Here is a 22,770-nt window from a genome sequence, read left to right as displayed (position 1 = left end):
TTGCTGACTACCCCTAGTCACATCTCGCTGCTAACGCCTAAGTGATGAGGCAAGGCACCTTGAATTGGAAGTCTTAATCCGTTTTGGAGCCAACTTACTGTCCAGAACATATGTTAAATTTCTGCAAAAGAGGAGGAACAGAAATCAGAAAAATGAAGCACATTTTCAAGGTACCTGCTGCTGCATTTGAAAGCAGCTTTGCTTGGAAATCAAGTCTGAGACAGTCCCACCACTTTGCATTTCAGTATCTTTAACTGCAAGATCTTTTTTACTCACATCAACTAACCGAGCTTTTAAACATTTGGGATTGTATCATTGATCCTGCTTCATGCCCAGATATGTTCAGACAGAATGTACACCAAGTTAACTAATTTTTTTAGGTTGTATAAATCACCACAGAGCAAAGCCACCATTCAGTGATCCGGTGCTAGCTTAGTTTGTCTGGCCCAGTAATAATGAAAGGAAGAAAGGATTTTTCATGAGGAATTTGGAGTATTTTTTCATTATAGCAAACCAACACGACCAGGAAGAGAGCCCTGATGCAACTTGTGGGCCTAGTTCTCATTCCCCCCACTGGCAGGGCATGAAAAGGCTGCTGGGGCCATAGGCTCCACTCCTCTGGGAGAGGGGAAAGAGAACATGCAGGATCAGATTCTGTCCATCAGGTCTGGTATCCTGCCTTCAGCATGGCCCAGAGCTTCATGGTTCAGGGAAAAACAAACAAACAAAACCTCCCCCCCCCGCTTCCCCCTTCCAGCACCAATGGTCTGTGATGCTGTAAGTAAGGAAGCAGCTTGTCCCATTACCTGCAGCTGACCTTTCAAGCAGATGAGGATAGGACAAGGATAGACTCCAGCAAAAATCCCACCTCCAAGCTTGCTGTTCAGGCTAAAACCAGAAAATAGGGCAGGATGGGCATGACTGGCTTAAGGAGACAGAGAAGGGACCCTCCAGACTAGAAACGAGGGCAGCTGAGTGTGCTGTGGGGGGAAGAAGGCAGCCTGGGGGAGGTTAGTGCATGGAGGGTTAATGGGTTTTTCCACTGCACTTCAGCAGAGTGCCCCAGGTATTGATTACTGCCCTCCACAAAAGCAAGTCATCAGAGGAGGGTTTTCTTCTTTCCTCTCACGGTCACCCTGGACACTAAAGCAGCAGCCAATGGGCCTTCTCCTGGAGAAGGCACAGCAGGAATAATCCTGTAAGGTCGGGAGGAGAGGGCAGAGGCCGAAGGGCAGGGAAGGTCAGTGCTAGGCAGGCACGATGGCTTGCTGCTGGAACAGGCAGAAGGTCTGCTTCTGGGTCCTCCAAGCCCTCCTGCCAGAAACTTAAGATGCGCTTTGGGAAACCCAGGGACTGGGCTCATGGTAACCTGGAGGAACAGACAGCTGACAGTGTCTGTCCAGGGAGCAGGGGGAGCAGAGGGCTCCCTGCTTCACACCAGCTGATGCGACAGCGTTGTTCTGCTTGCAGCAGCGCAGCCTCCACGTGCTTGTGGTTTCTTGTGCAAGGAGAAGCTGTGCTCAGAGAGGAGATGCCAGCTGAAGCAGTGCAAGGGAAGTGAAACCACTGCCAAGACGTTTCGCTTGCTGCAACACGTGTGCATCTTTTCCAGTACAAATGAAAGAAACATTGCAAAGACACAGCACAGTTGTGCCAGGCTGTCAGAAGCCCTCACCTGTGTGCTCTGCTCCACCATGGACTTACTCAGTTTAATTCCTCTTTCACACATAGTCACAAGTCAAGAGTGGATCTTCTGCAAGTAATGGAGTTGCACCCCTATACAACAGTCACAAGAGACAACCAGACCTACCACATGATTCCAAGTCTTGCTGTTGCTGTAATGGGAATAAAGACCACCATGTATGTCCACTTGGGCTGAAGTGGGCATATGTGGTGGCATTCCTTCAGGCTTGCTGTGACCCTGAGAAGGTGCTGGTGAAGGCCGGGGGACAGAGGGGTTCATAACATCCCATACACATACCAAGGCCTCTGACAGGAATCACCTACATATTCCTTTAAATTCCAATCTCATTATGTGAGCTTTCACAGGCCAAACACATAGTAGGTTCATTCTCCCTCTCCCTTGCCATCTACTCCATCTATCAGGCCTGCAGTTTGGCCTTGTTGTACACCTTGTCATACAGTCTGCTTTCTACAATTGCATGAGACTTTGGCCACAGTGAGACTCAAGGCCTTCCTATCAGCTCCTATACAAGCTCCTACATTGTTAGTAACTGAGCAAAAGACAGCAAAGGCAGGCAGCATTTTACCTGAAAGCTATGTCAGATCTGCTCAGGAGGAGAGGCCAGGCAGATGGGAACACAGACTTTTCATACCAGATCATGGCAGTACCCTGCTTCCAGCGAAAGTCAACTCTTTCAGAAGAACACAAATGTTAGTGTACCTAGCCAGCTGTAAAGTGGGAGTAGACAGAAATATTCCTCTCTTTCATTCCTTGACAGGGCAGCCACAGATACACTGTTACACTGAGAAATTTTCTGCTATAAATTCAGGCCTCCTTTTTTCCCCATCTGATCTCATTTATCTCACCATGGTTTCTGGCTTGCAGCAGGGAAACAATTTAATTTAGATATGATGTTTGGATCTGGAAGCAAGCTTTCCTAGAACACAGGGGTGTTTGGTTTTGTGTGTGCTTTGATTTAACCCATTATTATGCTACTTGAACCAAGTTAAAAATCTGAATACTTATCTGACTGTTCAAAAAGAGCTCTAAATCTGTTGTTTCATCTTTTGCAGAAAGAGAAACAGAAACCAAATAACAACAAGGAGAAGGGAATAAAAAAGGAAATTTACAGAAGACCTTTCCCAGGGCAGCTGCTAAATTTCACAAGAATGCGCTATCTGCAGTTTTGGAATATCACCTCTCCACTTAAGATATTACAGGTCCTGGTTATGAAAGTGCTGATTTCCAGGATGCAAGGCTGGCACACAACAATTTCACTCCCAGTACAGCCACTGCGATTTTTCCTCATCATTTTTATCATCCAGAGAGAAAGAACTTCTCTTTTTTCCTGAAATTAACCCTTTGCCTCTGATGAGGAAGTCCAAAGAAGCAAGTTGGCTGAACAGCACTTGGAGGCTGCACAAGGTGAAAGAAGAAAACATGACGCACTACCTTTTCCTCCAAATGTGCACAGGCACTGCTTATTTTGGGCACAAGTGACTTAGGATTTGAAGATACTTGCTGGCATGTATTTAATTGCCATGCTTTTTAATTACTTCTCCATATGATGGATGAGTTTTTTGTCAAAATGAGGTGACAGCGTTTTAACTTTTCCTCCCATGCTGGGACTATTTGCTCTGTCAATTTGTGTAGCTTATAAAAATATATGCACATCCTCTGAGCTGGGACCTGGCATCATAAAGCAAAGCCAATTTTGGCTCCATCCTCTTGGCAGTTAGTGAAAGCTGGGAGTCTTTGGGTGCAGGCTGTGATGGTGCACAGAGTATCCTCCGCCATGATGGGAGGGATCACGGCAGGCACCTCTCCCCAGCCACAGGGCACATGGGGCAACTTCACCTTGAAACTGTACAAGGTAATGACATGTCACACCGAGACCCATTTCCCCATCCTTGCATAGCCACCCGACATGGAGGGTCCGAGGGATGCTGGGCTCATCTCTCCTATGCAAGTGCAGGGAGAGATAAGGGTTCTGGCCCTCTGCTCTTCAGCAGCACCACGAGATAAGCCTACCACCCTTGTCATTTCTGTCATTCCAGCCACACCCTGCGCAGTAGCCCTGGATGTGTACTCAAAGCTGGACTTCTCGACCTCCGCTTTCTTTTCAGGTCTCCTCATCCTCTGCACAAATAACTCCACTCTTTTAACAGCAGCTCATGTAAAACTAAGAATTTCAAGAGAGGGAGAACACTATTGATATGTACCCAGTGCAAAACATATATACCAAGCTCAAGAGCCTTAAGCCAGTTGACCCAGGCCAGGTGGAGAGGGAAGGAGTGCTATGCCAACGCGCTGCCCAAATTTGATTTGAGAGAAAAAACCCTTTAATGTGATAACACACACAGGGCACTACCTCCCATTTCCACACAATGGATGCCTCTGCCCAGCTTTGATCAGTGTCCCCACTGGAATGTGCAAGGTTCAGTGTATGGTCAGACTTTAGTCACTCAGCCCTGGAAGAAAAGGGAAAATCAGACACATCCATTTGCTGCTTTCCTCAGTCTGAACTAGACAACCATTTATGGCCTCCCCCAAAGATGGTCTGCTCTCTTGTCCCTGACTTTGCTGCAAATTCCAGCATTACTGTTACCTCCATTACAACCTCCTGAGTCTCATCTGTTGCCCTCTGAAGCCTGGTGCTGGCTAAGAACGCACCAAACAGCACTGAGTGAGGGTTATATGTCAGAGACCCAAAACTCATCAAGCCCCTTAAAGCCAGGACAACGTATGGAAGCAAGCAGGACTGCTGCAGTAACAACACTGTTCAGACCCCTAACCTCTATGGCTCCACAGTATCAATATGGTGAAGACGTCTGACAAAAAAGGGGGACTTTGGTAAAATATCTCCTGTCTTTGCCAAGCATTAATCTCCGTTCCTTTGGAAGGCTCTCCCTGAAGTCCACAGTCATACAATGATGTGCAGGGTATTCCACAGAGGGGGTTCTCTGTGCCTGTGCCCCAGTCCAGGGAATTAAAGCCTGGAGAGGTCAGAAGCTCCAATCACACCAAATGAAGCCATTGCAGGCATCCTAAATTATTAATGTCTTTAAATACTAAGTGCACTCAGGAAACAACTCAGCCTGCAGCACACAGGCTGTACATCAACAGGGTCCCAAAGGGGTTGCAGAAAAAATTTCACTAAGGATTATGAAGCAGTAATTCTGTTTGCACTGACATATTTGTCTCTCCCATGGACAGAGGATACACATGGTCACGAATCACTGCATTTGTCAGCACAACTCTTCTCTTGCTGTTTCAGTCGCTCTTCCTCCCTGGGAGAGACATAGCTGTCCGAACAAACCGCTCCATTTTATTCACATTTAAGAAGGCAATCTTGCAACCCTGGAGAAGACTGACACTTTTCAGTCATATGGCAAGAGCATCATACCTCCACATCTACAATCTCACTTCAGTTCAATTCTGTCACTGCAATTCATTAACATAGCTCTGCTATGCACACTTCGATATTTATCTTTAACCACATCCCTTTAAAACTAACCTTACTGACAACTTAACTTCTGTAAGCTTCCATTTTGCTATACATTCAGTTTTATCCCCCTCTGACTGCAGTAGCTCCTACCTCTGGCTCATCACCATTGGCGCAACTGGCCTGCAGATAACAACTCTGACTTGCATGCTGTGTTAACAGTTTGCTGGTTTCATGCAGTTTTAATTTTGTTTCAAGAGGAACTGATGCTGATTTTTGCTCCTGTTTCAACATTTGGCAGAAGCATGAAATCCCCCTTCCCTGTAGGAAACAGGAAGAAAGTTTTAACTTCATCTTTTTAGGATGTACATGTACAAACAACACACTCAAAATGCAAACTCCTCCTGTTTATCTCCTCCATACCTCAGATTTTCTGTTCTCTTTCTCTGCTTTTCTGGGAATATATTTCTTTCACTTCTGCTCATCTCCCTCCCACGCGCACAGGCATGCACTGATTTGTTATTGCTAGGTCAATTGTGATTACAGGTCTGGATATGCTTGTTTATTGCAGGGGTGTCCCTGGCTTTACAGGCTGTTTGCTGTTAAGTTATTACAGTGCTTAAGCCTCATTCTTCCAGTTTGCTCTCTTTTATACACACACACAAACCACCACAACATATTTATTTTGGAATGGCAAATGAAAAAACTGACTTGGGCTTTGCAAACAATTTGAAAGGGAATAAGGGAAATTATGGGGCCTGGAAATGCCAGCCTCCATGCCCCACCTGGCTTCGCTGAGTGTGTGCCATTTTTCTGTGGTTCTGGAATATAAAGCTTCAAGTGCCACAAAAGCTGCATGTCTGCTTTGCTTGGCTTCAGAAGCCCAGGCACAGCATATTCATCTGGGAAGCTTGCTAGCTGGGGTTGAGGAAAACCACTGGTCCCTTTTGGCTATACAGACACTGGCAATAGCTGTTACAAGTTAGATTTAGCTCCCTAGAGCAACAAATGAGAAGAATTGAAAACCTTAAAAACTATAATTGATATATTTACACTTATCAAATATAACGGCAACCCCACTCCCTGAAATATGTTTTGGGTCCCTTCCAAAAAGGAGGGTTTCAAAAGCAAACTTATACCTATCCTCGCAGCAGAAAGAATTTCCATTTTATTTTGAAAAGTCCTGTGTGTACCCCCACTGCATTCCTCCTCTTCCCATCCCACAAAAAAACCCAAAAAAAGGCAAACTTCTGGGCATAGCTTAAAAGCCACAAGACTTCCTGCATGTGTGTATTCTCCAGCTCCACTGCAGATATTTGGAGTTACATAAAACTGGGCAGTTAGTGATTCTGGCAGCTGAGAAATTACAAAGTTCAGGGGCTGAGGAGGGCGTGGGCCAAGCTGAAGTTTTCCAGAGCACTGTACCAGACAGATCCGATGAAAAACACTTCTCTCTCGAGGCTCAGGAAGTGGAGTTAGAAGCTCTGAACCTGAAACAGGCATCAGGGAATGTTCTCCATTCCTGGTTCCCTGTGAACACGGGTATTGGCAGTGCTCGTTATCAAGGATGGTTTGGACTTTAAAAAGAAATGAATGTGCTGTCTATCTGCAGCAATGCAATGCTTTTACAGTGACATGGCAGAGACTGACATGCTCAAATCACCCATTAGTCAGAGCTGTGTGAGCTCCCTTATGAACCAGCAGTTTCCATTTCCATCTGGATGGTTGAGGCATAAGGATGAGATCAAAGTGCATCATGTAATAAACTGCACTAGCTACCAAACTTGCTCCAAGTCAGCACATTCACACTAGAAGGTGGTTTTGTGTTAGAACAGCTGTTTACTTGGATGATGCTAAATCTAACTGTTACATTTACTATTATGTCTGAAAGCAGCTAACTCGTAAGATCCAGACTTAAAACCATCTAGGTAGGAACAGTCACCCTTCTTACCTATTCTGAGTGCCCAACAGCATGTAGTTAGCACATGTTGCAAGATGTTGGAATTTTTCAGTGTAAGTCCCAACTGGGCTTTAAAACATCCTGGGTAGTTGAGCTTAATTTCTAGCTCTGGCCAGGGTTTAAAAACATGCTTTCAGTTGTGACTAGCTGTGATCACACTAAGGACAAAATAGCCTTTAGCCATGTGTTAGTTAACAAATACTGGAATATTGTATACAGTCTTACTGCATGCAGTGCAAGAAAGACACTGGCAATCTGAAGTGAAGGCCAGTGGAAGGACCCTAAAATGGTTAAGGGTAGGAGCAGGTAGCATATGAAGAGAGGCTGGGAGAACATAAATTCTTCAGCCTAGAGAATGCTAAGGCAGGAGACTTTGTACAAGAAGACAGAATACTTGTATTTGATTACTTTAAGGAAAATGCTGATAAGCCAAATTTAGAGGATTTACAGATTATTTGTCCACAAGGATCTGTAATAACTCATTGCACATGAGATAAACCCAGCCATTTGATTTTTTATTCTCATCACTATCTGAAATGGAAGAAGTCCCCAGTGACCTAGAGAGGAGACACTATGTATCACAGTACAAACTACTACAAGCAACTGATACACTTAGTATTGTATTAAGGATGGAAATTTGTTTTAAAGACTAAATTTTATGCATTGTGTCATCAGTTCTCAATGAAATAGGCAGGGCAAGGTTGACTCTGTTTACCTGTTTATTTTGAATACACAAAAGACAAACTTTTGTAACTCAGTACAGAATCAGTCATCTAACTAAATAAAGTAACTGCGTATGTGCTATGTGGTCTTGGTCAAGTCACTCAAAACCTTACCACTTGAGATTATGGTTCTGCAGCAGTCTAAATGAAACTAACAGTTGGCTTATGCGGTCCAGCTCTAGCTATGCTTTTCCATTCCTCCCTTACTCCCAACACATTGCTTATTACACCATTCACCAAGCTGTTTCCCCAATCTAGGTCACCCAACATTAAGCAACATATCTTTTTTACAAACCAGGATCACAGTAACAGCTAAAGCTATAAATAAGAAGTAAAATGTAACTCCACTTTCTATTTTATTTTAGATAGCTGCAACTTTCCTCAGGTCTGGGGGTCCGTTTTGGTTTGTTCTCTTTTATTTTTTTGAGAGGGGAAAGGAAAGTTTTGGAAAATTCAATAAAGTGCTTATTCTCATATGCAAAATATAATGTCAACATGCTTTTTCTGTACTGTCAGCTCACATTCCTCAGGAAAAAGATGAAGTGAAAATTAATGAAATCCAGTGAATGCTTGCTGGAAAATGTTTGCTTTATAATGAAAACACAGGCATGCCTTGACAACACTTAGAATGGAAGGCAGAAAGCATTTCAGATACTTTTTGTATCTTAAAGAACATTATGCAATTTGTTACTTACATGTCACTAAGATACATTTAAAAAAAAAAAAAAAGACCAGACATACCACATAAAGATGAAAATGACCTTTTTTCCCCCTGTAGCACAGCCTGCAGGATCCAGGGTTCTGACCCCGGTAAGACCCTCAGCCTGGCAAGCAACGCTGGGACATGAGGTTGCAAGCTCTAGCTGCCCCAAAGCTTACTCCCTCTGTGCCGAAGCCCCCTTGCACACTACCCTGATCTGCACAAGCCACTTTTCTTTTTTCTCTGTCTGGGATCTGGCAATGACCTCCTGCAACCTAACTGCTCTCCCCAGCAGCCTTTTCTCCAGGCTCTGTGTTGACCTGGCAAATGCTTCTAGTTGTAAGGAGATTAAAAGAAGGTAAGGAAAAAATGGGAGGGGGAGGGGGGGGAAGGGAAACAAGCCCTGCAGATGAAAGTCTGAGGCAGTGTTTTCCTTTCCAAAGTGCTGCTACATTCCCATAAGCTTGTGGTTTCCTGCATTCTTCTGGAGGGCTTTTTTTCTTTCTTCTTTTTTTTTTTTTTTAAATCCTTCTGGTGATATCTGAAGAGGGAAAATGTCCAGCACTAACAGGAGGCCTTTTGTTCTGTTCGTTTCTAAGTGGACTTTAACCCAGTTACTACAGACTGAGTCACTGTAGAAACAAATAAAATAAAAGCTCTCTGTTTTGTCGCTCTGGACAGGTCAGGGACATGTTAAGTTCTGTTCTCCCTCTCCTGCTTTCTGGAAACAGTACTAGACCTAGTATTAAATTGCAATAATAATGAACATAGTTTATGGCTGTTCTTTTTTATATGTCCTGGCAACCCCTACAGAGTTGATATTCCAATAGAGACAGCATTTCATTAACAAAATAAATGCACAAGGGGCGTTTCTTTGGGTAATGAGATGAAATTAAACTGCAGAAAGGCTGGCTACCAGGGATCAGTAAGATGTGGGTAAGTGTGACACATATAGGTGCATGTCTGAGCTATTTTGGTACCTTCTCAGATATCAAATATTTTAATGATTCACAGCAAACAGTTTGTCTCTGACTATGATCCAAAGATTCCCTTGATCTCAGGCTGAATTTTAGGCTGAATCTGAGGGTTGAATTTTGGTCATTTCTTGCAGCTCTGTTTGCTATGACAAGCTATAACTTGTCACCATACATCAATTTTAGGGTAAATCGTATCTATTTAGAACCCAAACATCTAAATTAAACTGGATCTAAAATAAAAGCATCCTATGCATAAGCCTGTGGTTCCCTGGGACTTACTGATCTCTGGAGGCTCTGGAAAGTGTGTGCACAAGAGGATTGCTCCTCCTCTTTCCCCCCCTTCTCTCAGCAGTCCAACTTCCCTGAAAACCTTTTTAACTCTTTAGTGCTCCTTTATTTCTGAGCTCTCAGCACTGGCAAAACAGCTGTCTGTTTTGGCTGGTCCCCCTTTTGTACCCTGCCCTAGAGCTGATTACTTTCTTGCTTGTCTAAAGCCATTATGTTGCTATCCCACAGCCATCTTCCTGGTCCAGGGTACTCCAACTCATTTTTTAAGTGGGGAAGTTTTATACTGGGAAGAAATTAGTAGTAGGTGGGCCAGAAATACAGTTTTCAGCTGGCAAATGGGCATGCATGTGATGCTAGGACAGTGATAGTGACATTTAGCAGTGAGACTTTTGTACAAGAACCATGCTGTGCTGCAAGGAGAACTAAACACAGGCAAAGCCAAGACTGTTCCAGGCCATGAGTGTGAGTCAGCAGGAGTTTCACATGTGTCTGGTATTGTGCTAGGCATGGGAGGGCAGAAAGCATAGAGCCAGAACTATACCTATGCCAGAGCTGGTGTGCAGAGTCAAGACAGAGCCTAGCACCATGCCAGGCCTCCTGCTGCTCCCTCTTCTTTCTCCTATTTCCTAGCAAAATTAGCACATATTCCCACACCTGCTCTGAGCCATGTAGCAAGACTGTCCCAGCTGCTGAGGTGTGCTGGAGAACAGAAGTACTTTGGCTGTGCCGCCTTCTCCTAGTTCAGTTTCTTCTGCCAGTCTTGGTATTCCTCAACAGCAAAACAGTCCAGAAACAGCTGGTTGACCCCTTTTGCTCTTCCAGAACATCTAAGAGTAAAGGGCTTGCACAGCAATTGAAAAGTGAATACAAACTGGTACTCTGTTGATTTCTTAACACTCTGTATTCTGTCTGCAACAGCTTCTCAGTCCGTACAAGCTGCAGCATGAGTTATAAAAAAAAGCACATCAACCAGTCAGCAAAACCTCTGTGATCTTGGTACTACCTAGCATCGTTATTCTTGCCTACCCTTTCCTTATGGCAACAGCTGTAAGAGACCAAAATATGGTCTGGGTTTAGCATAATTTGGGAGTGTAGATGGCTGCATTACTCTTTCCTGGTTATAGTAGCAGCAAGGGACATACAAACAGCCTCTTCCCTTACCTTGTTCCTAGTTATTACAGTATCAGGGTTTCACTGGGATGGTCCTCACATCACTTGGGCCAATAGAAAAAATGAAAAAGAAATTCCACCCCAACTAGAGATCTGGATAAGTTTCAGAGCCTGTCACGAGCAAGCAAAGCTGCAAAACATTCTAAAGTTCAGATGTCAGACTCTTTGGGACAGTTTCCAAGCAAATTTATGTTCATTTTTTGGCTGAATCCAATTTTAACAGAAATTAGAATGGTGAACATGGCGAGAAGTTTGTGATCGGCAGAAGCAAAACATCTGTTTTTTTTACCAGAGACAACTGAACTCCAGATGTTGTCAACATCATATAATTCTAAAAGTGCCAATTTCTTTGCGGGTTGCCCTGAGAAAGGTCATGTCACTGAACTCTTGGTGACTGAATGGCTTTTGCACTGGAAAATCCAATCCCAGATGTGCAGTGTAAAATGGAGTTTGTTGCAATTACTTTGCTATCAGATTAGGCAGAGGGGAAAAAGAGATCACAAGGAGATACTCTGCTTCATGAGAGGAAGCTGGTCTTACAGATACTGCATGAGTTGTGCTCATGCTCATTCCTCTTGAAACCCACTGAACATGTTTGCTGCTGCAGGATGCTGCCTGAAGCTGTCAAGATAATCCAGTACCTTTACCTCAGCCTGGTCAGTTTATAGGAATGGCACTCATCAGTATAGACACAGTTTACAGATCAGAAACAATGCCAACACTGACTTTATGTTCTTCTAGAGGACATCATACAAAGTTCTCTGGAAGACATCATGCTCATGAGAGAAGTACTTATTTAAGTTCATACTAGAGCATTCCATGCCAGCAAACAGTGTAGACAGAAGGAAAACATTTGCATCTCCTTTCAGCACAGACTTCTTTCTCAGTTTTGGACAGTAACAGCTGGGCTCCTTACCTCCAATACCAATTCTTTTGCCTCTTAACCTTTGAGTCCCTGACACCAATAAAATGCTGACCATGAGTTTTAGAAACACTATAACCCTCACATCACGTATCATCTATTTCCCTTCTCTGTTTCACATGCAGAGCCTGTAGGCTGTGTTTGTGCACGTAACAAGAGGCAGGGGAAATAGATGACACATGATCTGAGGGATACAGTGAGACTACGTGCATCTGCATAGGGGCATAATGGCATGGCACAAACAACTGCAGTGTGTTCGCATGACAAGGAGGCACATGACTGTGCATACCACTGGGCAGCTCTGTGAAGATGTCAGTGGAACTGATTTTCTGTGGTAAAAGCCATTTTCCCTGTCAGAATTTGGTTTGCTTTTTGGTGTTGTTTATTTTTTTTGGTCACAACTCTACTATTACTTTGCAACATGAAAGGATTCTCAGTAAAATCTCAGGTTTTTTTGATACTGTAGATACTAGGAAAGCTTAAGAATTTACTATGCACCATCTGATGTGGAGTCAAAAGTGTGCAGTAGTGATATGCGGTACACGTTAGTTACTAAATTGATGAGAAAATAGGTTTAAGCATACACGTTAGTTACTAAATTGATGAGAAAATAGGTTTAAGCAATAGAATAATGTAACTTGCATACATTTGCCATTCAAGAAGGGATGCACAAAAGACTCTGTCACTTAATTCAGTAGGGTGATCAGTGGGTCTGCCTGGCAATGCACTTATTGACAAAAGGGCACACTAAGGCTTTAAAGCTTGCTGGAGTGAAGCAGGCTTAAGTATGAGTGTGCATATGAATTGTTCTACTTTATAAGTTGAAAGTTGCTCTTTCTGATATACTCCACCCCCCAGTAACTCTTTGCTCAGAAATTAACCTAATAAATACACAAACTGAGCTTCCCTGTTTCACTGATATCACCAATATCTGTTTTCTGCCTATTTGGACCAAACGCAGAACTTCAGTTACTTTTATATTTTCATAACTACTCAAGTCAGTTTATGATGAGTCTTACCGATTGCTTACACCAGGCTGCACTGCCTACATTTAGCACATGGTACAGTGAGGTATGAAGTCTAAAAAGATTTTGCGTTCATAAACAAATGCTAAAAAAATCCAGAAAGCAATTTGAGCAGAGGGCTGAATTTCTTCTGAGCCCTTTGACAGAGTAGATTCATTGGCTCCCAGCTGATCAGACAGACTTTCAGCTTCTTGCTGGCTTTATTCTCGTGTGATCTGAAGGCATTTGGATAGTGCGCTTTAAACCAATTGGTTGTTTTCTCAGAGACTACATAGGAGTCGGGGGAGAAAGGGGAGTATCTTTCTTGCTAATGTTAGCCAGACAATGGCAGCTTAACTGTAAAGCGCCCTAAAAGAGAATAAGCCTATTGTGTCCCCAATGTGTTTCCCACATTTCAAAGGCCTCTAAGTAGCACCAGCATCTTTGCCTCTGGGTTACTGAAAAGACAGAGCCTTATGCTTATTAAATGACGGCTTTCCCTAATGATTTGAAACAAAAAAGGCACACACGTACAAAGCCAGAGATGTGCACATTTAAGGCTTCTCCTGCCACAAGGTCAAACACATGAAAAGACACAACAAAAACTTTGGCCCCAAGATACCAGAGTAGGCCCAGTTGCCCATCTCTCCCACACTGGCCCTTACTCGCTTTTCTACGGCGAGAGCCTCCGATTCCTGCACAATTAAGCGCGGCACCAATGGCATTTCTGCTGCGGCTCCTTCCACTTGGCTTCACTGCTGAGAAAGGAGCTTGTTCGGCGGGGAGGCGGGCACTGCTGCCTGAATAGTCTCTGAAGCATTCATTATCTCCCGCCTAATTACATGGCCGGCATACTGTTGTTGTGGGAACATTGCATCACATTAATCAGCAAGGGGATGTGCCAAGATGAAAGGGGCCCCTTGTGAATGCTCTCTGCTGTGGAAAATGGGCAGGAGGGTGGGGGAAGGAGCAGGGTATTTATCAAGTGCCGAGGGAGGGAAGGCACAGCGGGTGCACCCGAGTGCAGCCTGGCCAAGCCGCCATCTTCCCAGGCAGTGCTCTTGCAGCAAACACACTTTTCAGTGCTCAGGCATGCTGATGGACTGACAGCTCCAGAGTCTGAAACCCTTTACCACAGCACAGGTATGAGCAAGAGTGGTGAGGCAAAACACCACTCAGCTACTTCTCCATAGCCTAACCCGCCCTCAGCCCTCTGTGATCAGAACTGGGACCACCTCTTTGAACAGGCTGGGGTTTAGCTGCAACCTGGACACGAGGCTTCACAGAAAGTCACTGTCTCTCAAAACACTCTCCAGACATGCTCTCCTACAACAGTCTCTGAGTCAGATGTTGAATAGTAGCTGTAATGGGCCTCCTGGATCAAAGTAAAGCTAGTACCCAAAAGCGTAAGTTTAATTTCCCAAAGCCTGCTAAGAGAGAATCCCAGTTCACCCACACCATACAATTTTTAAATGGACTCTTGAAATCTGAGAAGAGATCTCATTTCCTCCTATCTTTGTCCCAGTTGAGGGTGTTTGAAAGGCTTTGTAAGGCTTTGCATAGATGCTTCTCTGTGTGTTAGGGTTGGGAGGAGGGTTGAGGCATCTACGCTCTGGCTGTTTGGCACCCTGCAAAATACTGGGTCAGACTGGAATATCAAATGCCAGTCCTTGGCTGAGCTGCTATTGCTGTGAGATGCAATAGCAGAGACGAAGAGAGGATGAGGAAAGGTAATGGCAAAATGAAAACATTACAGATGCAGTTCTCTGTATTGGTTAGGCTCTCCCAATCACTTTTGATTCCATACATTCAGATCAGGCCCCTTTTAAACCCTTCAGAGACTGGCAGCAGCTCATGCTCAACTCTTCCCATTTCTGTGCATCAGTTCTCCTGCACTTGAGCTGTGCTGCAGGTTGACTTCACCGAAGTGTCTTGCCTCTGAACCTCACTGATTTTCCAATGCTTGTGGCTTCTTAATGCAGCCTATTAAAGCCACTTTGAAAGCAGATTTAATGAGATCAGATAAGTTTATCTGCCACAAAGTAGGTGTGAATGCAAGTTCCTCCTGCAGTGATTGGTACCAAGTAGTCCCACTGGCATCCCATGCTGTTTTGTGGACAGCTGGGGCAGCCTGCTTGTTTGTGTGCCACCCGTTGTGCTGGAGTCACCCTCACCCAGTGTCACCTCTCTATTCAAATACTGTAGCAGAGTCAGGTGGTATTCTTTGGGTTTCAGCACATAGTGAGCATTACTTTTGCTTATGTGATGCTGGATGGTTCTATACAAAGAGATTTGAGCTCATTGCCCTCTGGTGAGAGGAGTATATACAACAGGGCCTATCAACGTTTTCTTTTTTGGTGGTGGGAGACCAAATGGGATGTGCCAAGGTTACAAGTGGCATCCAAACTGAGGAAGGACAGGCTTCCAGTTAACCTTGCTGCATATGACATAAACTAAGTGTATGGAGGAGGAGGGAACATTTAATACAAGCTTAACTCCACCTACCATCTCTTCATGCTGCCTTGAATACAGGCCCCTTGGTGCTTGATTGACCTTTCCCTCAGACCACCAGGAACAACAGTGGTGTTCACCCCTCTCCACCCCAACAGAGGCCCAGGAGTTCCACAAGATGGAGAACACTTTGCCTGGCCCACACTCACTAAAGACTGGGAAAAGCTCATGGGACTAGCATACAAACCCAAAGACAAAGCATGGTTTTATGCCCAGTGGTATTAAGGTTACTATCTGAACAATAACTAGCTCTGCTTTTCATCTCGCATTTGCCCAACAAAAGGGAGGTACTAACCTTGTATGACTGCAATATATCCTGGGCTAAAATTGGCCAGTTTATGTTGGAGAAAAAAGCTTGAGAGATAACACAGTGAAAAAACTTTGTCGCTAATCTACCAGATTGATAAAAAGCCAGAAGCACGAGGAAGACATTCTATAGCATGATACAGGGGAGATAATGACAGGGAAATGTGTCAGACTTTCTAATTATTGCTAATGAGGTTAATCTAAGGGCAACTAATCCTGTGGGAGAACATGGTGGCTCTGTGATCAAGGCCTTTTCTGAAATACAGGAGTTTTTTTGCAGCCCTCAATCCCTAATGCCTCTCCCCTTCTGGGTCATTCACTGCCCCCCAGCACAGAAATGTCTCCTTTTCTCACAGAGCCACCCCAGCAGAGTGCAGTCGGACATTCCTACCCCCACAAAGGCAGTGACTTATCTGTTGGCAGCCTGCACCCCAAACAAAGGACAGGTTTGCCTCCCGCTTGCACTAGGTCCTCACCACAGAGGCACAAGCCTTCATTGTGCACTGCAGTTTGTTTTGGAAAGTACCTTTTGAATTGTGTTTTACTACCACTGCCAGTTATTCCATGACTTGAGCTTCATTTTGGCTCATAAGTCAAGTCATTGGGAGGGCCGAACACAGATGTGACAAATGAAAAGCTCTAGGAAAAAGCCTAGAGTAGAAACCAGTTCAGTTCCCATCTCCTCCTCTTTATCATGTGCCCCTCTCACTGCCACAGTTATGGCGGCTATGTGAGACACTCCTGCAGCAACCTTTGCAACCAAATCATAGTTTTGGGAATGTTACTTTGAAACCTTTTTTTTTTTTTTGTTTTCTCAGAGACAGCAGAAATGTGATGGTACAAAACAATAATGGGGATTTCTTGGTTCTGTGTAGAATTTCATTGCTCCTAAAGAGGAAAAACATCGCAAGGATTCCTCCTCCCAGTAGAATGAAGGAGAATGGGACAAGTGGCTCCATCCAAAGCTCTCCAGCCCTGAAATGGAAGTTATCTCCAAAGGTCTGTGTGCTGCTGAGGCACATCTGCAAAGCCCATAACAAATCCCAAGCGCAGATAGGTTCTGTTTCACAGTTTCACCCTCACTCTTCATGTGACAGCTTTCTTTAAAATCCCACAGTATCTCTTTCTCACTTGGAAACATCACCTCTGGTTTTCCTTTCTCCTTGTCTTGGTCTCTGCTTTCCAAAGGACTCCTAACTTGAGAACCTGTTTTCCCCCTTGTCTCTATGCTTCTGTTAACCCTGCTTTACATGTGCTATTATGAAAAATAAAACAAAACTTCAACTGCAAGAAGAAAGGACTCAAGCCATTTGACAGCACCTGCAGCATTCGTGCCTCTCTCTCACTGGTGCCAAAGGTGAGAGGAATTTTAGTAATTCAATAGACAGATAAGATATGGGAGGTTACTGGATTTAGTATTTGGCTGTACCACGTTTCTGAAATACAGTGCAACTAAAAGAATTGCTAAAGGTCACATGATATATTTCGGTAAATCAAATAACTTTTTCTGAAGCGATATGCTCATTCCAGGTGCAGTTACCATATTTTTAACTCTTTACTGTAAGTCCTCCTTTAAAGGAAACTCTCATGCAAAAGCTCAGTGACAATTTTTAAGTAAGTAATTTCCCACCCTCCACAGCCCCACACTAACACCAACAGGGTTCACAGGGAAATCCCAACAGGCAGACTGTTATTCAGTCCATTTCTGCATTTCTAAGGCTCATCGACCTTTCTTTTGTCAGATGAAAGCTCCCCATCTCTTTAAGCCCTTCATTCTTGCAATAGTCCCACAGAAAAGTTGACATCCTTGGCAAGGAGAGTGAAAAGCAGCTTGTCCACCCTTCCCAATAGGCAAGGCTGGGGTTGTTTTAGCCTGTTTAAATCTCTCCCCTATTTATATGCTAATGTCTGGTATCAGAAGAAAAGTATAAACAGTGTTGTTTACAGCTCCCTATAGTCTCTGAGCACCAAGCTGCCAGGAGAATACTGTGTACTGGGCAAAGAGATGTATTTATTGACAATAAAAATGGCCACTTCTAAGACTATAAGAAACAAAACTGAACTGTAGAAATGCAGTGTCAGACAACAATATAACCATACAAAACAGGGCTGGCAAAAAGCCATTAGCCAGGGGATCAGTCATGGGCCGTGGGGAGTGACAAGGTTTTGTATTTAACAGGGAGAGATCTGGGGAGACCTTCAGCACAGAGACCTCTGAGAAAAGTGAGCATCAAGTTCCTTGGCAAGGCAGCTTACATGCTCCATTTGCTATTATTGCAGATTTTTGTTAGTGAATAATGGTTCATAGCTTGGCTCTTAGCTCTCCTGGATCCAAAAATGAATTAAACTCTCCTAAGAAAAACAGCACAGTCTAACGGAGCAAGCACAGGGATTCATGAGTTCAGATCTCTGCTCTCCATCTTGTTATGTGACCAGTAAAGCATTAGGTTTTAAAAATAACAGTAACAGCAAGACCAGGCAGCAGTGAGGATGTTCATCAAAGATGTTTGTGCAATGTCAAGCTCTCTGAAGACACTAAGGCACAGAGCCCTAGTCTCTGTCTTCTTTACATAAGTCAACAAAATGTTGACAACTGCAATGGCACTCCCTGTTCAAAACGGGAAATACCTGCTCACATCAGTAATGGCTTATCTTCCAGTAAATAAATACTGAAAAGCCTTAAAGAATCCCTGTCTACCATAGTGCCTACTGTATGCACTTCCCTCACAAATGCAGGTACTGCCAAAAGATGCTGGACTGGCTGACCCAGCAATCCTTACAGTATGGTTTTCTACTCAAAGACACAAAAAGGCTGGGACAATTAAAGCTTAACTGATACTCTTCTACTGTATATATGATTCAGCTCTCATTATGTGAGATTCATCACTCTACTTTCACAATGGAAAATACAGGGGACTTCAGTGGGGGCTGAACCCTCTTGTGAGTCCAGGCCACCCAGGCCAGCTGAGGCACATCCGGTGCCTGCACTGACAATACTGCACTCTGCTCTCTCTGGAGCGGGACTCCATTGGCCAGATCACCAGTCCAGCTTGTCCTCAGTGATCCAAATCCACATCAGACCCACCAGTACTGCTGCACTCTTGCTCGACAGTTTCAGACAAGAAGCCAAGAAAGGACTGAGTCTTTCCCTAGCCCTCACAGCCCTGCAAAACCAATGCAGAAGCAGCTGGGTAGGACAATGTGAACTTGCTTGGCTGTTACTGGAGAACTATACCTATACTGTAAATAAAAGGAACTAATCTACACAGCAACTTTATATCAGCACTAAATTCATGGGAGGGTAAAATGCCAAGAAGACCACTTGCAATAACGTGCCTTGTCAGAGCAGCACAGTCATGAAAAGAGTTTGAGGTGGTGAACAATGAGAGCATTATATTGGCAAAGATGTGCTTCCTTCCAGTGGGAATTCAATTGCTAAGTGCATCAAGAGGCTTTACAGCAACCCTTTGCTGCAGTAACTAGACATAGGCCTGCATGAAAATCCCACATTTGGCTGTGGTACACTGGCTAAGACTCCTCTGTCTCCCTCTAGTAGTGTGTTCCCAAAGAAGGAAACAGCTTATTTCTGCTACTACAGTATGTCTGAAATCAAGTATAGTGGTCTGGTGGTGCCATGCCAAATTTTCCAACACAGAAAGTTTCTCTGCCTCCTGAGTTAAACTAACCTGCATGCAGTCTTGCACTTATTATTTACATCATCTTTTTAAGAAACTTAACCTAGCCAGTTTTGAGCTCTGAATTTTTGCTGTACAGTGTAAAAGGGTTAAGTCTACCCAGGCTGCACCAGGTGCCCTGCACACATTACACCACATATTTTGTGGGATTACAAGTGCTTATCAGCAGTGCAAATAAACCAGCCCAGTGCTTTTATTCTACTCAAGACTGTCTGAAACTTGTTCCTTTCTAATAACTGTCAGCTAAACCACTAAGCCAGGTGGGGATGATGCTTGTTGGAGCCGTTTTGAACTCTAGCTGCAGTTTCTAAATCTCTTTCCATTACTTATTATTAATTACTATTTGTTAAGCACCAGCAGCAAGAGACAAATAAAGGCAGCTCTGTAGCAAAGAGTTAACCTTTAAGCACAAGGCATATTGATTAAGACCACACCATGAACAGTGAGACGCATGTTGAATCTGAAGCCAGGAGCTGGGATCCTATTGTTTGTATGTGTCTGCAAGAGAATGAAAAGACAAATTTTTTTAAGGGTAGGTGGGTGTTTTGGTCGAAGAAAAAGCCAGCACACCTAAAACTATGAGAGAGAGACTTCTTAGAGATGCATCTACAGAAACATTAATAAAGAAAAGGCTAGAATGTAGTCTTACATAGTTCATTGCTGCTGGGACACAGGCCGGGAGGGAAGAATGGAAAAAACAGTCCATAAAGATGCCAATAGTTTCTAAGCAGAAACATCTGTTGGAAGTCTTAAAAACGGTCAGGCCTGCAGCAAGCTCAGCAACAGGAAAGCCTGCAGTTGATCACTCCTACCCTCATCAGCCCCATGAGCTCTTACCCCTGGGACTTGCGTGGAGCTTGGAAGATAACTGACACCATGAATCAAACACAGCTCCTTTCTTAAAGGGGAAAAGGGGAGAAACAGAGAGCCAGGATAAGTGTCTGGGGAAGACAAATCATTATTTGGAATGGAGGTATTCAGGAAGAGTTACAAAAGAGTAAGGGAACATGCAAAGGGAGACCCAGTGGCTTATCCATTTTGTCCCAAGGGAGCCCATACGCTGAATTTCCATTGCACAGTCCAGTCTAATTTTAAATGTCTCAAGCAAAAGGCATTGCTCCCCTCGGGAGGCTATTGCAAAATCTCACAAATCATCTTTGCCTTTTACATGACTGTCTCTTTCTTTGTGATACTTCATTTAATTTTGTTTTCTCTTGAAATTCAATAGTGCCCCTAGACACATCAGTTCCAAACAGCAATTTCTTCTTCCTAAAAGCATTTGTTCCCCTCTGCTGTCTTCCCCCAATGAAGAAGTTTTCTTAAAAATAGCTGTGGAGGTTTTGTTTTGTTCATCTGTGCAGGATCTGTTTCTGTCAGCAGGAAGAGAGCAGAGTTCTGTTGGATCTTACAAGGATCAATGACTGCTGGGGGCCTCAGCTACTATATTACAAGAGAAGTATAAATTGGTAAAAGTTCTTCTAAAGCAGGGCTTGGAACTTTCCCTTCCCCATCTCCAATGCTTTCAAGTGCCAATTTTGACTAATTGTTCATGTTAAAGTTTCTTATGTATGTAAACCTTTATCCACCAAGAAAGCCAAACTTCAGTCAATGACAATAAAAATTTTAACTACTAGTCCATGGGTGGAGATTCCATTTTTGTTTCAAATCCAAAACTTTAGCAGCCTGTATTATCCATGGGAATGGGCAGCAACCTAGCACTGAATTTCTTGGTTTATGAAGGACTCTATTTTAGAGTTAGTGGTGACTGAAATACCATGATACTGTATTTCATTTTTCAAAAAGGGTAATATTTGAGTGCTTGGGACTTCAAAAGTATTTACCCTGCACTTTTGAAAATCGAAGCAAAATCCTGCCCCTCCCTTAAACTAATCACTAACATTTTCCTAGCAATAGTTCTTCTATTATAAAGTTAGACTTAAGGGTCAACATATGGCTTATATTGGAACTCTTGCTGTGAAATTATCCATGCAGTCCACAACCAGCACCTTTGTAACAATAACAGAAGTGAGCAGACTAGTGGTTAAAGTGATCAGATGTTCAAAAACAAACACTGAAGTTTTGAGTATTCATCAGTTTTCAGATTCTGACCTGCTCTAGGTCTGCAGTCCAAAATGGCATGTAGTGATTTGCTTCCTGGTGTAAATGCTCCCAGTCCTCAGCACTGAACATCAAAGAAAGCTTGGTGCTTGAGTGGATCTCTTCCACCCTGCCTGGCTCCCTGCTGTTCTTCCCCACCTTTTCCTTTTTTCATTAGATGAATGACTTTGAAACTGTGGCACTATCTGAAGATCCAAGGATCCATTTATCAATCTTTGTGAGATCTTCTCCACCTTCACATTTGATTTCTGGCCATCTCTATAAATGCTGTAACAGGGAAGGCCACCTTGATAGTGAACTTGTTCATGTGGGGAGCCTTACAGCAGCATTCCAGTATCTGAAGGGGGCCTACAAGATAGATGGAGAGGGACTTTATAGAAGGGCATGAGGAGAGGTTTAGGTGAGATAATAGGAAAAAACTCTTCACGACAAGTGTGGTGAGGCACTGGCACAGGCTGTCCAGAGACGCTGTGGATGCCCTATCTCTGGCAGTTTTCAAGGCTGGACAGGGCTTTGAGCAACCCAGTCTAGTTGAAGGCGTCCCTACCTGTGGCGAGGGGCTTGGAACTAGATAATCTTCCAACTCAAACACAAGTCTGTGTTTCTAGCTGTGGAATCAGCTGTCCTTTCTTAACACTGATGGTGGTACAAATATCATTACTAGAGGTAGTGGTACTAGACTTAGCTTTTTCATGTCATGCAGTGCAAAATGACTGACCAAAAGGCCTTATCAGTAGCTCGGTTTTCCTTTCAGGTGTGGAGCAAAGTTTTCACATCGCATGTGTGGCACTGGATGACTTCAAAGACTGAGAAACACAGAAAGGCTTAGGAAGCTTCTTGCATCCCACTGTTCCTCCTGCAGATTTCTAACCAATCGCAACCAGCTGCCAATGTACAATCAGGGCTCAAGAAGCCCCAGTTCCCTGCATGTCCTCTGGCAGCACACAAGAAGGGAATGGTCTCCAGCAATGCAGGAGTAAAGGGAACTTTAAACTCAGTGTTAAGCCTCTTAAAAAAGAGCTGAGGTTCCTCTGAGATTTCATTAAATCTGCCAGTCTGTGAAATACTGCCCAGTGGATCAAAGACACAATGCACCCTTTCTTAGCTTGTGTTGAGCTCTTCATGGATCTCCAAAGGGGTGTAGGGCCGCAGTATCTCGTTAGGTCAGTTGTTAAACAGAAGGAACCCAAAACCTCACCAGGGAACAAGAGTCAGGTTGGGACTCTGCCACCCCTTCAGGAGCACAAAATCTGACCTTTTTAATTCAT

General features: G+C 43.8%; 1 protein-coding gene and 1 long non-coding RNA gene across 6 annotated transcripts in view; one reads left to right on the top strand and one right to left on the bottom strand.

Moving 5' to 3' along the window:
• RAD51B (RAD51 paralog B) overlaps positions 1-22,770 on the bottom strand; it is a 457,491-nt gene that overhangs the window by 84,463 nt on the left and 350,258 nt on the right. The window lies entirely within an intron of this gene.
• Positions 1,864-17,164, top strand: LOC133226623 (uncharacterized). The gene is made up of 3 exons (XR_009729592.1): positions 1,864-8,869; positions 15,405-15,609; positions 16,508-17,164. It is a non-coding gene; the product is annotated as an uncharacterized LOC133226623 (long non-coding RNA).

Source organism: Neopsephotus bourkii, unplaced genomic scaffold (assembly GCF_033783945.1).
Source record: "Neopsephotus bourkii isolate Nb327-2 ecotype Australia unplaced genomic scaffold, CSIRO-AGI_Nbou_v1 NB_1792, whole genome shotgun sequence".
Lineage (NCBI taxonomy): Eukaryota > Metazoa > Chordata > Aves > Psittaciformes > Psittacidae > Neopsephotus > Neopsephotus bourkii.
This window is presented reverse-complemented; position numbering and strand designations above follow the sequence as displayed.